The following is a 14,814-nucleotide window of genomic DNA, read 5'->3' as shown; positions in this document are numbered from 1 at the left end:
TATCATCGGGTGTTTACCATGTGCCATGTGTGTAAACCTCCCAACAACAACCCTAGTATGTAGGGGTTAGTACAAGTTTGCAGATGGCTAGTAAAGAGGCAAAGCCTAGACACAAGCCAAGCACCTGGACTGGAGTCCATGCTCTAAACCAGTGGACTCCACTTCCCTTCCCGTTCCTTAATTCTGCTCTAGCCTTACTGCAGGACTTCAGGCAAGTCTTTACAATTCCCTGGGCCCCTGCTTACCTGCCGATAATATGGGGATAATAATCCCATCTTGCCTACTTCAAAGAGTCAATTACACAAGGGTCAACACAACAAAAGTTGAATATCTAGTAGATCACAATAGACAAAGGGGATCAGGGTACACTTAATGTGATGAGCCCCGAGAACTGTATATAACTGTTCAATCATTATACTGTACACCTGAAAATAATATATACTGTATGTTAATTATACTTAAGTTAAAAAAAAAGTTCTCTAAAATGTCTAGGACTCTGGGACACCTGGGTGGCTTAGCCAGTTAGCGTTCGACTCTTGATTTTGGCTCAGGTCATGATCTCAGGGTCGTGACCTCCAGCCCCAGATCTGACTCTGAGCTCAGCGGGGAGCCTGCTTCTCCCTCTGTCTGCTGTTTCCCCCCTCTCTCTCTCTGACAAATAAATAAAATCTTTAAAAAAAAAAATACTTGAAATTTGTTTTAAATTAATGTGCTCATAAATAAGCCATGGGTTAAAGAAATTAAGTCTCATTAAAACAACAGATTAAAAAAAAAGGCTAAAAATCCACCAAATCTAATTCCTAAGCTGCAGTGAAGAAAACTGGGAGGCAGCCTATTTTTCCCCTTCAGGACTCCGAAAAGATTCGGCCATTTTCGGAACCAGGAAGCTCTGGAAGCAAGGATGGTGAAAGGTCTGAAAATAGGAAGACTGGCTGGAAATGAGTGTAGGAAGCACTTAGACCTCAGGGTGCCTTCCCTCGGCACAACCCAATGACAGCCCCTCTGTGCATTTGCTGGAGAGTAAGGCAGGGGTCTCTGGTCCAGCGCACACCAGGCACGGCTGAATCGTGTTGTTTTGTTTTGTTTTAAGTAGGCTCCACACCTAGCCCAGAGCCCAACACAAGACTCAAATCCACGACCCTGAGGTCAAGACCTGAGCCAAAATCAAGGCTCGTAGGCCCAACCCACTGAGCACCCAGGTGCCCCATGGCTGAAGTTTTTAGCCATCCTAATAAAAAGAGCAGACTCAGTGGGAACTTATCCTGAATATCGACACTCTCTCCTCCCAACCTTCTTCCCTGACTTACTGTCACACTGGCAGCCAGGTTTGTATGCTTCACGTAAGACCTTCAGAGAGACTTCACTGCGGGATCTCAGGATTCTGAAATCCAGGGTCCCCCAGGATCTGGCCCAGCCAGACTCCTTACAGGGACGCTCACAGTCCATAAGCCCTGCCAATGGGCTCAGGGCTGCCGATCACCTTTTTCCCTATTGTGGTAAAACACATGTCTCATAAAACATGTCATCGCGACCATTTTTAATTTCACAGTTCAGTGGCATTAAGTACATTCACCATGTTGTGCAAGCACCACCACCATCTAGTTCCACAAACTTTCATCACCCCAGACAGAAACTCTGTACCCATTAAGCAATAACTCCCACTCCATCTCCCTCCAGCCCCTGGTAACCTCCATTCAACTTTCTGTCTCCATGAATTGGCCCTATTCTAGATATTTCAGGTAAGTGGAATCAGGCAATATTAGTTCGTTTGTGTTTGGCTCACGTCACTAAGTATAATACTTTCAAGTTTCAATCACGTGGTAGCATGTTATCAGAATTTCACTCCTTTTATAGCTGGATAATATTCCCTTGTATGTATAGACGTCATTTTGTTTATCCACGCCTCTGCTGACAGACATGAGGTCGTTTCCACCTTTTGGGCCACTATGAATAATGCTGCTGTGAAAGCTGACAGCACAAGCATCTGAGTCCCTCTCCTCAATTCTTTCGGGTATTCTCTATTCTCATCACTTTTTAATTCCTTGTCATCATAAAGTGACAAGCCAGGGATCCCCCAACTATTAGAGGACAAGCATTTAGGATGAAAGAACAGAACACGAACAGGAAAAAAAAAATTGTTTTTCAACTTAGAAGAAACAAAGACTATACAGAGAGAAGAAAACAATGCAAAACAAAACAAAAAAATAATGTGTATCCTAAGAAAGATAAAAAGCAGGTACCGCATCTAGAAAATAAGAAGAGTATGCTTTAAAAATAAAACTTTCAGAGAACTAGAAAAGTTCTTGGTAAATAAATGTCTGAGATCTAGAAATAAAAAGCTCAATAAATACATGTGTTAAGAGTTGAGGAAAAAAAAAAGAGCTGAGGACATCAGAAATCACTCGGGAAACAGAAATGAAGACAAAGAGGAGGAGTAGAGGCACCTGAAGAGGACAGCTAGCGCCTGAACTAATAAAAGCTCTATAGATGAGAGAGAAAACAGAAAATAATAAAACTGTAAAGCAAAAATAATGATAAAATAATAATAACGTAAGAGAAAATAACAAAATTATTATTATACTCAGGAAGCTTTCCCCAAGTCCTGGCACCCTATTGGTGGGATGGAAAACTGGTTCAGCCACTATGGAGAAAAGCATCGACTCTCCTCTAAAAATCAAAACTGGAACTACCATACTGTCCAGTAATCCCACTGCTGGGTCTATCTCCAAAGGAGATGAAAACAGGGGACAAGAGACATACGGGCTCCCATGCCCACCACAGCGCTATTCACAACAGCCAAGATACGGAAACCACCTATGTGTCGGTCAACGGACGATTGGCTAAAGAAGAGGTGGTACATATACACAATGGAACACTACTCAGCCTCGAGAGAAGGAAATGCTGCCATGTGGGACAACGTGGATGAGCCTTGAGGACATTATGCTAAGTGAGGTAAGTTAGAGAAAGACAAATACTGCATGGTATCACTTCTATGTGGAATCTTTAAAAAACAAAAAAACCAAACAAACCAATTGTAAAAGGCGAGAGTAAAATGGTGGTTCCCAGGGACTGAAGGGTGGGAGAATGGGAGGGATGTTCAAGGGTACAAACCAGCAACTAATAAATAATTAAGTCCTAGAGACCTAGTACACAGTACAATGATTACAGACAACACAGCTGTATTATAATCATTAAATTTCCTAAGAGATTAGATCTTAATTGTTCCCAGTGGAAGAAGTGATCATTATGTGACATCACAGAGATGTTCACTAACATTACAATGGCAATCATACTACAATATAAATGTATCATATCAATCTGTTGTACACCTTAAACTTACACAATATAGTCTGTCAAATATATCTCAATAAAAAAAAAAAAAAGAAGGAAATGTCCCAGAGCTAATACACATAAGAAAAGGCCTGCCATGTGTCCAGCACACAGGATGAAAACTGGCCCATGCCAACATACATCATCATGGAACTTTAGAGCTCTGAGGACTAACAGAAGACCCTAGAAGCTTCCAGAGAGAGAAAAACAAAATCGTGTATAAAGGGTGAAAAGTCAAGGTGACTTCTGACTTCTTCCCAGCGCTTGGGAAGCTAGAAGACAGTGGAGTAATGTCTTCAAAATGCTTAGGGAACAAAGATTTCTGACCTAGAAATCTCTATTATTAAGTGCACTTGTAGTCCATGCACCCAGACATGAGATTTCACTGTGGCAGCATTTTCCCCAAACTTCAAAAAATTCACGTACTATCTTCATGACTTTTGCCTTAACCACAACGACTTCTACTATTTTTTCATTATTTTTTTTCTTTAATGGAGTCATTTTTTTTTTTTACTTAAAAATTTATGGAATTTGTTATGGAAAACAGGCTATCACTTGTGATGAATAAAAAGTAAATATGGAAATAAATTCAATCAAAGCAATGATTTCAAGTTCTGACTGGTTCCCATTGGTTTCCAAGGGCTCAGCCTGGTGCCCTTCTCTGCTTGAGAAAGGAAGAGAGCGAGGGTAAGAGTGTTCAAGACCTACACTGCCTGATAGGTCTTTTGATGTAATCAAACGGACTGAAAGAGATTTGAAAGGTATGAGTCAACCTTCTATAATGCTACCTCGGTGCACCTCCTACACCCCAACACCCCCGACCATTCCACCAGCATCTCATCTTGGAAATACTGCACTGCAAGGACACACAGAGGCCATGTCCCACTCGCTGGCAAGTCTCAGAGCTGACAAGGTGGCCTGTGTCTCCGTAGAGAAAAGCAGGAAGGGCCTTGAGACCCCATCATGCTCAACAGCTAAGATCAGACAAGAACACTAAACCCTGTTTTGGTTGTAAAAACCTGTCTCTGCTCTTCAAAGCTCAGAAACCAAAGGGGGCCTTCCTGCAAAAGGGTAGGTCTCGTCTGTGAGCTCAAACGAGGTCTTGCTTTAACCAACCCCCCACCTGCATCTCCAAGTTTACTTAAATCATCTCAATTTGCCATTTCACAATAGAGTGGCCTCTGCAGGCGGCCTCCCCCCACCCCACCCCACCCCCGCAGGGTTGGGCTATGTGTCAATGGCAGCTTCATGGTCTTCTCCAGGCCTCAGGCAACGTTTGTGGTTTTCCTCTGTGTTAACACAACCACTGAGGCTGGTCTCCAAGAGACGTAAAGACTTGCTGGTCCCTGACTAAGATGGGCAGCTTCATAACTACGTGGGCTAAGTGTGCTTAGCACACTCTCTGGCAAGGCCAAGCCAAGTCTCAGACTCCAAGAATCTGTGTGGCCAGCACTGTCTACTGTCCATGACCCACTCCAGCCATGAGACAAGTAGGAGCAAGACGAGTAGTCAATGAGCAAGCAGAAGTTCTAACAGCTGTAGCTATATTAAGTCAACAAGAAACCAAAACATTACTCCTGGTCTGACTAATAACAATAACCACCTCAGATTAAGATTATACCTTGCAAGCCCATGAGGAGTGTGACCCCTAAGGCCCCCTTTCATCTGGATTTTTTTCTGTAAATGTTGGAGAAGCCCAGAGTTCCTCCTTAGACAGTCTCTCACTTTTTCCATTTACCCTCTCTCCCTTGTCATATCGTCCAGGCTCATGGTTCAAATAAAATCTATATGCCAATGGCTCCCACACTCATACCTGCATACCAGAACTTCTCACCTGACATCCAGACGTGCTGACTCGATACCTCCATTCAGAATTTTTATAGGCATCTCAAACACAGCATATCCCAAATTGAGTTCCTTGTGTTCCCCCAAAGAACCATCTCCCCTCCAGTCTTCCCATCTCAACAAATGGCCACCCCTTGGTTCCATTTGCTAACCTTGCAGTTAGCTTTGAGGGTTTTTTTGCTCTCACACTCTCTCCACCATCTTGTGAGTTCTACCTCCAAAATATGTCCAGAGTATGACCACTTCTTACCACCCACACTGCTCTCGCTCTGGCCCCCGTGATTATTGCAGTGGCCTCTGCTGCTGCCCTAACCCCAGTCTATTTCAGTGCAGTGGTCAGAGTTCTCCTGTAAGACAGACCACATCACTCCTGTGGCTTCCATCCCCCTAGAAGGAGAAGACAAATCTTCACCATGACAATCCCATGCAATCTGCCCTCTTACCTCTATGACTTCTTCTCCTCCCCCTCTCCTCCTTTTCACTTGGCTCCAGCCACATTGGCTTCCTCACTGTTTGTGAAATAAACCAGGTATGTTTCTACCTCAGGGCCTTTGCACCTGCTGTTCCCTTGGCCTGGAACACTCTCTCCCCAGATAGTCACCTGCTGGGTCCTTCACCTCCTTCAAGCCTTTATTCAAAAGTGACACATCAGTAAGGCTCTTCCTTGCCACCTACTATGGGCTGAATTGTGCCCCCACCACCCCACCCTCACCCCAACAAATTCATATGCTGAAGTCCTAACTAACCCCCAGGCGCTCAGAATGTGACTGTATTTGGAGATAGGGTCTTTAAAGAGGTAATTAAGTTTAAATGAGGTCATGTGGGTAGGCTGTACTCCAATAGGACTGGTGTGCCTAGAAGCGGAGGAGATTGGCCCAGAGGGAAGACCATGAGAAGACACAGGGAGAAGAGCCCCACCTATAAGCAAGGAGAGAGGCCTCAGAGGAAACCCCTCTGCCCAACACCCTGACCTCAGACTTCTAGCCTCCAGAATTGTGAGGAAATAAATTTCTGCTATCTAAGCTTCCCAGTCTGTGGTACTTTATTACAGCAACTTGAGCAAACTAATACATTACCCCATCTACAATACCCAACGCCCTCCTCCAACACCGCATATTCATATTCCCCTTCTGTGCTTTCTTCCTTTCTCCCTAGCATTTGCCACTGTTAAATATGCTATAGATCTTTCTTATTTCATTTGTTTATTATCTGTTTTCACATTAGAATGTGGTTACCTGCAGGAAATAGAGATTTTTATCTGTTTTTCTCCCCAGAAGTAGAATGGAGCCTGGCACATAGTAGGCACTCTGTAATCATTAGCTGAATGAGTGAATTTTCCTGCTCCCTGCACCCTGTGAATGAGAGCTTGTGTTTACATGCAGAATCATGGGGAGCAGGGGAGGGCTGGGCCACCCTGTGGTTGGCCCCAGAGCTATGCATTCTTCAAGGTTTGAGGAGCACCCACTCTCTAGAAGATGGACATTTTAAATTCAACATTGAAGTAGACGGTGGCCCCAATTTGGTGAGGAAGATGGGAGTATATCAAGCAATTATTGATATAGACACAAACAGCTTGGTTTCTGGTTCTGAAGGGAACCAAAAACCTTGATGGAGAGCTTGCTACACTGTGCCATACACTAGGCTGCATGCTTGACTTCCTCTTAGTCCCCCCAATCACTTAGGGAAGCAAATCTATTCTTATTATTCCCTTTTACACAGGAGGCACCAGGCTTAGAGAAGAAAGTTGAGTCGCTTGATCAAGGTCGGTCACCTATCAACAAAATGGCCACACATTAAGCTGGAGTCCATCTGGTGTCAAAGCCTGTGCTCTTAACCACTATTCCTGAAAGATGTAACTGAGTCTTCGGGGTCTTACATCAATCCAGGGTAGCCAACCCTCTGGGCTGCCCTTGGGTATTCTGCTCTAATGGACTCTTTTGACCTTCCCCACCCAACAAGGAGAAGATCCAGCAGAGCTTCAACTCCAGTAATGTAGCTTCTCCTACTCAGCAGCCTCCATGCTCTGCCCCACCCCCAGGCTAGGTGAGCAGCACTGAGGCTGCCAGTCCTCACTCCCCAGCAGGCAAGGGCCAGTGAGTCTAGAACAGCCATCAGAGTCTAGAAAAGCCATCTCATCCCAAGGGTGTGCTGGCACTGAGAGCCAACAGCAGGCCCCTGACTGAAGTCAGGAGCAGATATATTCACAGGATTTCACAGTGGCTCTGGGGGAGGAGGCCCCCACTTATCTTGAAATAATCTTTGGTGACATCTGTGGCTAAACCCAAGTGTCACAGTGAGGAGTGCCAGTCACCAAAACATGTCCAACCTCTCAGAGCTAATGAGGTCTGTTGTTTGACACCTTCTGTGTGTTAATCAACAGTGACATGAGTCACGATTAGGTACAAGAAGCAATGCAGGAGCACCAGATATGTATTTAATCTCTGTTGACTCCTAAAATTTTAAATGAAACTTACGTTTAAAGGGGACCTATTAAGTGCCAGGCACCTTATTGGTGCCCTTCATCCCCATAACCTATGAGATAGGTATTGATATCCTCATTTTGCAAATGAGAAAACAAGGCTCAGAGAGCTTGCAAGTCGTGAGGTCCAGCTTCAAATAGAGCCCGTCCATATTCTAAGCTCGGTGTGAACTTCCTGCTACACAAATGTGCCCTATGGAAGAGAAGAGCCCTTTCTCTCTAGAAGGACTTTATATCTCGGGAACATCTTTCTAACCAGATATGCCCACAGCACTATCCAAGTTCCAGAACAACAACAACAAAACAACTTACCTAACTGGAAAAAAGGAGTTTCCATTGGAGAGCTCTGAACTTAGAGCAGAAGAATGGCCCGAGGAAGGGTGGGGGGCGGTACGTGGTGGCAAGAAAACCCTTCTCCACTCTAGGAAGCTGCCCTAATTGTCCTTCTCTACACCCAGAAGGTGTTCCTTTAGGTTAAGATGTTTATGACTGCAAGAGCCCCTGCAAAGTTGCCCTGCTAGCCTGACCCCCGGGAAGAAATTGATTCATTTGCTTCCTAACTGCTACGGCTGCTGGTAGGGACCTAGGGCAGTGACAGGAATGGGGGGAGTGCATCTTGAGGAAATCTGAAGCAGTCATCAAAATTGCTCTTGTCCTACCTCCTAAATTTTCCTGTTCACAGCTCTGCCAACAATTCACTGTGTCACATTTGCATCTCTGTGAGTGCCGTGTCTCAGGTCTACCATCTCTACGTGGAAGAAGCCTCCAGAAGCAATCCAGTTTGTCCCCCAACTCCAGGGGCCACCACCACTCTCCACATGGTTAGACAGGGAACCATTCTTGAAGGTGGTTTCTCAGCTCTGCTCTAAGTACCTCCCAGGGACTTATCATCCCACAAAGAAATTCTTCCTTATATCTGATTTCAATTTCTCCAGGGAAATTCCAGCTCCTTTGGTTCTCTTTGAAGATGGAAAACCCTTTGCACAAAAGATTTAAATATATTCAAACAACATGGGGGACCTGGGTGGCTCGGTCAGTTAAGCGTCTGCCTTTAGCTCAGGTCATGATCTTGGGGTCCTGGGATGGAGCCCCACATCAGGCTCCTTGCTCAGTGAGGAGTCTGCTTCTCCTTCTGCCTCTGCCTCTCCCCCCACTCATTTTCTCTCTTTCTAATAAATAAATTTTAAAAATATTTCATATATTTAAACATTACAAAAGTCAGGAAAATTTGTAAAATATTCAGTTGTAATCCTGCCAACCTACCTTAATTTTCATTTCTCTGTATCCCTTTCCGAACTTTATCTTTATAAATATTTCCAATAATTATAATCCTAACATGGGCACCATTTTGTAGATTCCCCTTCTCATTAAAACACTATTTCACACACTACCTAATTTTCATCCCCATCTTTCCTGCAAAGGGTCATTAATGTGCTGTCTTTCCTGCACAGATTATTCCTGGAGTCCTCACCCACACTCCAGAAATGATAGAATGATTGTTTCTACTTGAGGGGTTTATATGTCTGTCCATTGACAGGATGGGACTCACTGAGCCAGTTTACCTAGTGTTGACATATCTCCCTTGAGCCCAGTAACACTCAGATATGAGATGGATGGTTGAGGGTTATGTGAAGGTTTTCTTACATTTGGGTAAGTGTTCCTGTTTCTTGACTCCTTGATATAGACCTATAATTCACCTGCTTAGTTTCCAGTGACCATGAACCTTAATGGCTGCTCCATGCTGTTCTGCAAAAGAGTCGAAGAACTACAAGCAATGTATTATACCAGACTTCCTGCCCAGTCTTCACCAAAACAGTTAGTGCTTGGCATCTGAAGCAGCTCCCTCTTGACATTACAGGTCTGCTAAACTCTGGGTCTACTGGTGCTTCAGCTTCATTGAGGACTGGACCCTACCTGACACCGATGTCCCCATGAGGAGGCAGAATATGTACAAAACACCCTTTGTACTTCAAGTTCTTACAGTTAAACAACACACACTCTGTGGCCAGGGGACAAGATTGTTCTGAGTATAACTCACTGGCTGCTACAGAATGGAACACTTGACCTCCATTGTTCTTTCAATTAGAGTTAACTAAGAGTAAAATAGGAGTCTTGGAGCATATCCCGGGAACAAAAATTTTTTTTAACAAAGGCAGAAAAATTAGAGTACTAGCCCTCAGAAATAGCAACAAGAGATGAATGCATACCTGTAGGGAAAAGATGCCAGCCCAGAATTAAAAGCTGATTTCAGTTAATGAGCATAAGATGAAACTGGAGAGACTCCACTGATCATCTGATTGAACCCCACTTCACTCCCGAACTTCCTTCCACCTGGCACATGGGAAAAGACTCCATCTCTCTACTTGGAACAATTCTTATTGGCAATCCAATTTCTGCGTGTCATTGTGTGCCCTTCGACAAGCATAAGAGGATGATGACTTTCTGGCAGAAGGCCCTGGGAGAGTTGTCAGACATCCTGATAAACAGGAAGCATTCATATTCTCGGTGTTTGACCACACATTTCACGGCCAATCTTCTACAATTGTCTCATGTCCACACTGACTTTTCCCAATAGCCAGGCAAGAAGCCAGGAAAATGAGTGAGCATCTCTGCCCCTGACCGTGTAAGTCCTGCTTCTCCCAGAACAATGGACAAGGAGGCTTGTTCACAAGGGTGTGGAGCCAGCTCATAGCAGCTCATGAGAGCTGACTGTTACATTTTCAGGAATTTTGTGAGCAGGTGGACACCAGCTCAAAGCCTGGAAATCAGCCCTGGTGAGATGATGTATAACACAGAAATTGACAAATACTACAAATCAGTGCCAGTTGTTAAACATTGACCAGCACAACATTGCTTGTTATTGAATCCCTGGGATTTTATAGACATTCAGAAAGGGTCAGAACTTGAGCTATTTCATTTTTTTGATTCTCCCCCAGAAAAGACCAGGAAAGATAGAGACAGAGTCCTAAAATGTTGGCATGAGAAGGGATGCTAGAGGTCACCTGGTGAAAATACTGTGACCAAGTGACAAGAATGTCACACTGCCAGGTTCCAGACAAAGGACAAGACCCAGATCCCTGTGTCCCCATCACTGTTCTTTGGAACGTCCCACCCAGATGCTAATAACAGCAAACCAAAACTTGCTTTCACCCCACTGTTCTGGGAGCAAATTTTCCCACCCTGAAAATGAAGCATATGATTTTCACCATGACCTTCCTCGACCTGAGAAGCAGGTCGAGCATTGGGTCAAGCATTTCCCAAGCGTTTTATGGAAAAGAGCCACTTCCTGCTTCACTTGCGATTTTAGGCAGGGAGTGAGTGAAAGTGATTCTGAGCAGGTGAAGTATCTGCCTCCGGGGGATGGTCATAGTCTGTAGGGCTGCTGTGACAAAGTAGCATGGACTGAGTGACTTATAAACAACCATTTCTTTCCTGAAGTTCTGGACGTTGGAAATCTGAGATCAGGAGGCCAGCCCATTTGGGTTCTGGTAAAGACTCTCTCCCATGTTGCAGACTGCTGACTTCCCATCACCTCTTCACACAGTGAAAAGGGGGCAAGAGAACTCTCTGGGCACCAATCTCACTCACGAGGGCTCCACCCTCATGGCCTCATCAGCTCCCAAAGGCCCTGCCTCCAAATACCACCACAGTGGGAGTTAGGGTTTCAACATATGAATTTGGGGACAACACATTCAGTCTCTTGGAGGGCTAGTTAAAGTTGCTTGGGTCTGAAGAGTTAACACCAAAGAGACACCCCTGAGTTCAAAGCATCACGGAATTCCATGAGCTCCTAGTGGTGCCGAGGAGACATGGTCCCTGTCCCTGGCATAGCCACCCTCCAGCTCTGGTGAGGACCACCCATGCCTGGGACCCAGAGTGACCAGAGTGTCAGCACCTGGGCAGCATGTCAGAATTCCTGCCTGTGAGAGCCCCGAATCTTCATCAGCCCGAGGACCTGAGAAGCCGGGAAGTTGAACGGGCCATTATTCCCACTTTGTGGTTTGGGGCAGGAGAGGCGCAGCCCCTGAACTTGTGGGCGTTCATAAAAAACAAGGCAAAAACTGGGAACTTTTGACCTTATGGGTTTATTTTGGCTGAAAAATAACTGAGAGCATCTCAAAGGAGAACAGTGAAGTGTTAATGAGTTAATTAGCACTTGTGCATTCGTTGCTAGCAGTTCATGTGTGGACACAGAGTACCTGCCTTTGGTGCTTAGAAGTTTGTTCTAGACACTTAATTAGAGGATTACCTATTCAAAGGAAAAAAGTTAGGTGTTAGATTATATGGGTGACTCTACAAAAAATTAGAGTACTCTATAAGAAGATGCTTCTGAATCAATTCAGTCTTTAATTGCTGATACTCTAGCTCCCAGGCTGGAAGTAAATGTAACCACTGGTCCTGTGTTACTTGAAGCAGATGTCACCAGCCAGGCAGGGACAGACACGTTCAGTGCATCCATAACATCCAGTAGGGTTTAATCCATCTCCATGAAGCTGAATTTATGACTTTGGTCTATTTTGACAAAAGGAGATCACTGTTGAGCTCTGAGGAGTCTGGACCGGGGTGCTGGTCCTGTTCAACAGTCAATGAGAGCCTACTGTCCACAGGACCCAAGCCAGCTTCTCAAAACTGTCAGGTGCATAGGAGTCCCCCGGGGCGGGGGGGGGGGGGAGGGAGGGGAGGGGGACTTGCTGCTAAAATGCAAATTCAAACAAGCTCCCAGGTGATGCCTCTGCTGCTAGTCCAAGGCCCAAATTTCCACTGGCATGGCAACTAGACAATGGAAATAGAATGATGAACAAGACAAAGCCTTTGCATCTTAGGAGCCCACATACACAGGCGATTTCAATACATCATAGCACTGTGATAGAGACACCACATGCCCACATGCTGGGGCGGAACCAAGAGGCATCTAACAGCTAGAGAAGTCCTCTGGTGAGAAAAACAGAAAGAAACCAGGGATGGCCTTGCATCTGTGGCCACAGTTGTTTAGAATTGATCACCAGTGAGGAACCCCAGAGGGTTCTTGAACAGTGGAAGCAATATGGCTTGAGCTGTGTTTAGAAAATCACTCTGGAGCCACTGATGGAGGATGAAGAAGACATCCTGATTCTTTCAAGTCCTGGGGATTCCACATCCAGATGATACTCCAATTCCATCTGCTCCTTTCCATCTCCACTGCCGCCCCTTTCGGCCAGACATCACCTTTTCTCATCTGGAATAATACAATCACCTCCTAACTAATTCCAGGGGTGCTCCTGCAACCTATTTTCCATGCAGCAACCAGAGCACTCTGCTCTGGAGCTACACCAGACCATGTTACCTGCCAGTGAAAGTCCTCCAATGGCTTCCTGTCAAACTGGAGATTCCCAAACCCATCCCATGGCCTGTAAGGCTTAACACAATCCTACCCCGCCCCGGACTATTCTTCCCTCAGCTGATATCCTCCAAACATGCACCCACTCCGAGCCCTTCTACATGCTGTTCTCCCCGCCCCGGATGCTCTTCTTCATCAGGTCTCTGCTCAAACGTCACCTACTCAAAGAGGCCTACTCTGAATATCCAAATTTAATCCACTGCATCAGTCAGCTTCTATCCTATTATCTTGTCTATGGCGCACTTACTGGTATCTGGAATTATTTAATGTAGATTAAAACACACACACACTCACATATTACCATAGTATAAGCTTAGTGACAGCAAAGGACATGACTATTCTCCTTACTACTATCTCCCCCACCCCCCAGATCAGTGCATATGGTAGGTGCTCTCTGAATACTGTGTTGAGTGAATGGGTTTGTGGGAGGTAAGATGGGTGCCAGGGATACCTATTAGGAAGCTTTTGGAGTCATCCAGCAAGAATCAAGGAAGCCTTAACTAAGGTGTTAGTAAAAGAGTTGGTGAGAAAAATAGAAACAAACCAGGGATGGCCTTGCATCTGTGATAATAGCTTGAGGAATATTTAGGAAGTAGAATCAAAAGGACTTGGCGATTGAAGAGAGATGGAACATATGAATGAAGGAAAAAACAAAGATGATTTGAAGACTTCTATCTTCCGCATCTAGTGAGTGCAGTGCAACTCAATGAGATAGAGAACCCCAGAAGTAGAAAATGATGAATTCAGTTATGGATGTGATCGAGTGGAGGTTCTTCTGGAACATCCAGATGGAGATGAATATATGTGTCTGGAGCTTGGGACAGATGTCCACACTGAAGAGAGAAACTGAGGAGTGACTGGCATCCAGATAGTGCTGCTCGGAGAGAACACGTAGAATAAGACAATGAATATACAACAGGCAAAATCTTGGGGTACACCGACAGTCAGATGGTGGATGAAGAAAGAGGAGCCCACGTGGGACAGAGATGAGGAGAACCAGGGCATTCTTCTGTGTCATGGAAGCCAAGGGGAAGTTCCCAGGAAGCAGGAGTGATTAATGGTGCTGGATGTAGCAGACAGGTCAGGGAAGATAATGAACTGAAGAAAGTGCCCATTGGATTTGCAATTAGGTGTTCATGGGCGCCTTCCATTCAATAGAACTGTGTAGGTGGAAGTCAAATTGCAGTATAATGAAGATGGAACTAGAGGTGGGGAGATGATTAAAAGCAAGTCTTTCAAGAAGTTTGAATGAGAATGGAAGGAGAAAGGGCAGCAGCGAGGAGGTCACAGGAAGGTTCTGTTGAACATTTTTTAATGGTGGGAGAGACAATGTGTTTGTGTGCTAAGGGTAAGAAGCGGGAGGTTGAACACAGGGGGAGAGAGAGAGAAGTGATGGGCGAGCCCCTGGAGACGGGATCCAGGACACAGGTTGTGGCATCAGCCTTCAGCAGGAAGAGGGCTACTTTATTCTCTGAGGCAAGAGAGAAGGGAAAGGTGGAGCAAGGTAAGTACATGGGATTAAGTGAATGGCCTCAACTTTCTCAATAAAATAGGTGATAGACAGTTTAGATTTTTATTAACGCAAGCAGCAGCAAGTGCCCTCCTTAATCCCCATCACCTGTTTCACCCGTCCACCCACCTACCTCCCCGCTGGTAACCATCAGTTTGTCCTCTGTAGTTAAGAGTCTGTTTCTTGGTTTGTCTTCCTATTTTTTTCTGCTTTGCTCATTTGTTTTGTTACTTAAATTCCACATGAGTGAAATCATATGGTATTTGTCTTTCT

General features: G+C 45.0%; 1 long non-coding RNA gene across 2 annotated transcripts in view; it reads right to left on the bottom strand.

The window, feature by feature from the left end:
• LOC114211792 (uncharacterized) overlaps positions 1 to 14,814 on the bottom strand; it is a 75,681-nt gene that overhangs the window by 40,244 nt on the left and 20,623 nt on the right. Inside the window, exon 3 of one of the 2 annotated variants that reach the window (XR_003609830.2) lies at positions 1,308 to 1,488. The exons of the other annotated variant lie outside the window; for it this stretch is intronic. This is a non-coding gene — a long non-coding RNA (uncharacterized LOC114211792). The remainder of the gene's footprint in view (positions 1 to 1,307; positions 1,489 to 14,814) is intronic. 2 annotated transcript variants of the gene reach the window in all.

This window comes from Eumetopias jubatus, unplaced genomic scaffold (genome assembly GCF_037043125.1).
Source record: "Eumetopias jubatus isolate StellerSeaLion01/CBP00866 unplaced genomic scaffold, mEumJub1_p1.0 scaffold_14, whole genome shotgun sequence".
NCBI lineage: Eukaryota > Metazoa > Chordata > Mammalia > Carnivora > Otariidae > Eumetopias > Eumetopias jubatus.
The sequence above is the reverse complement of the archived record's forward strand: the minus strand, read 5'-3'. Positions and strand labels throughout refer to the sequence as shown.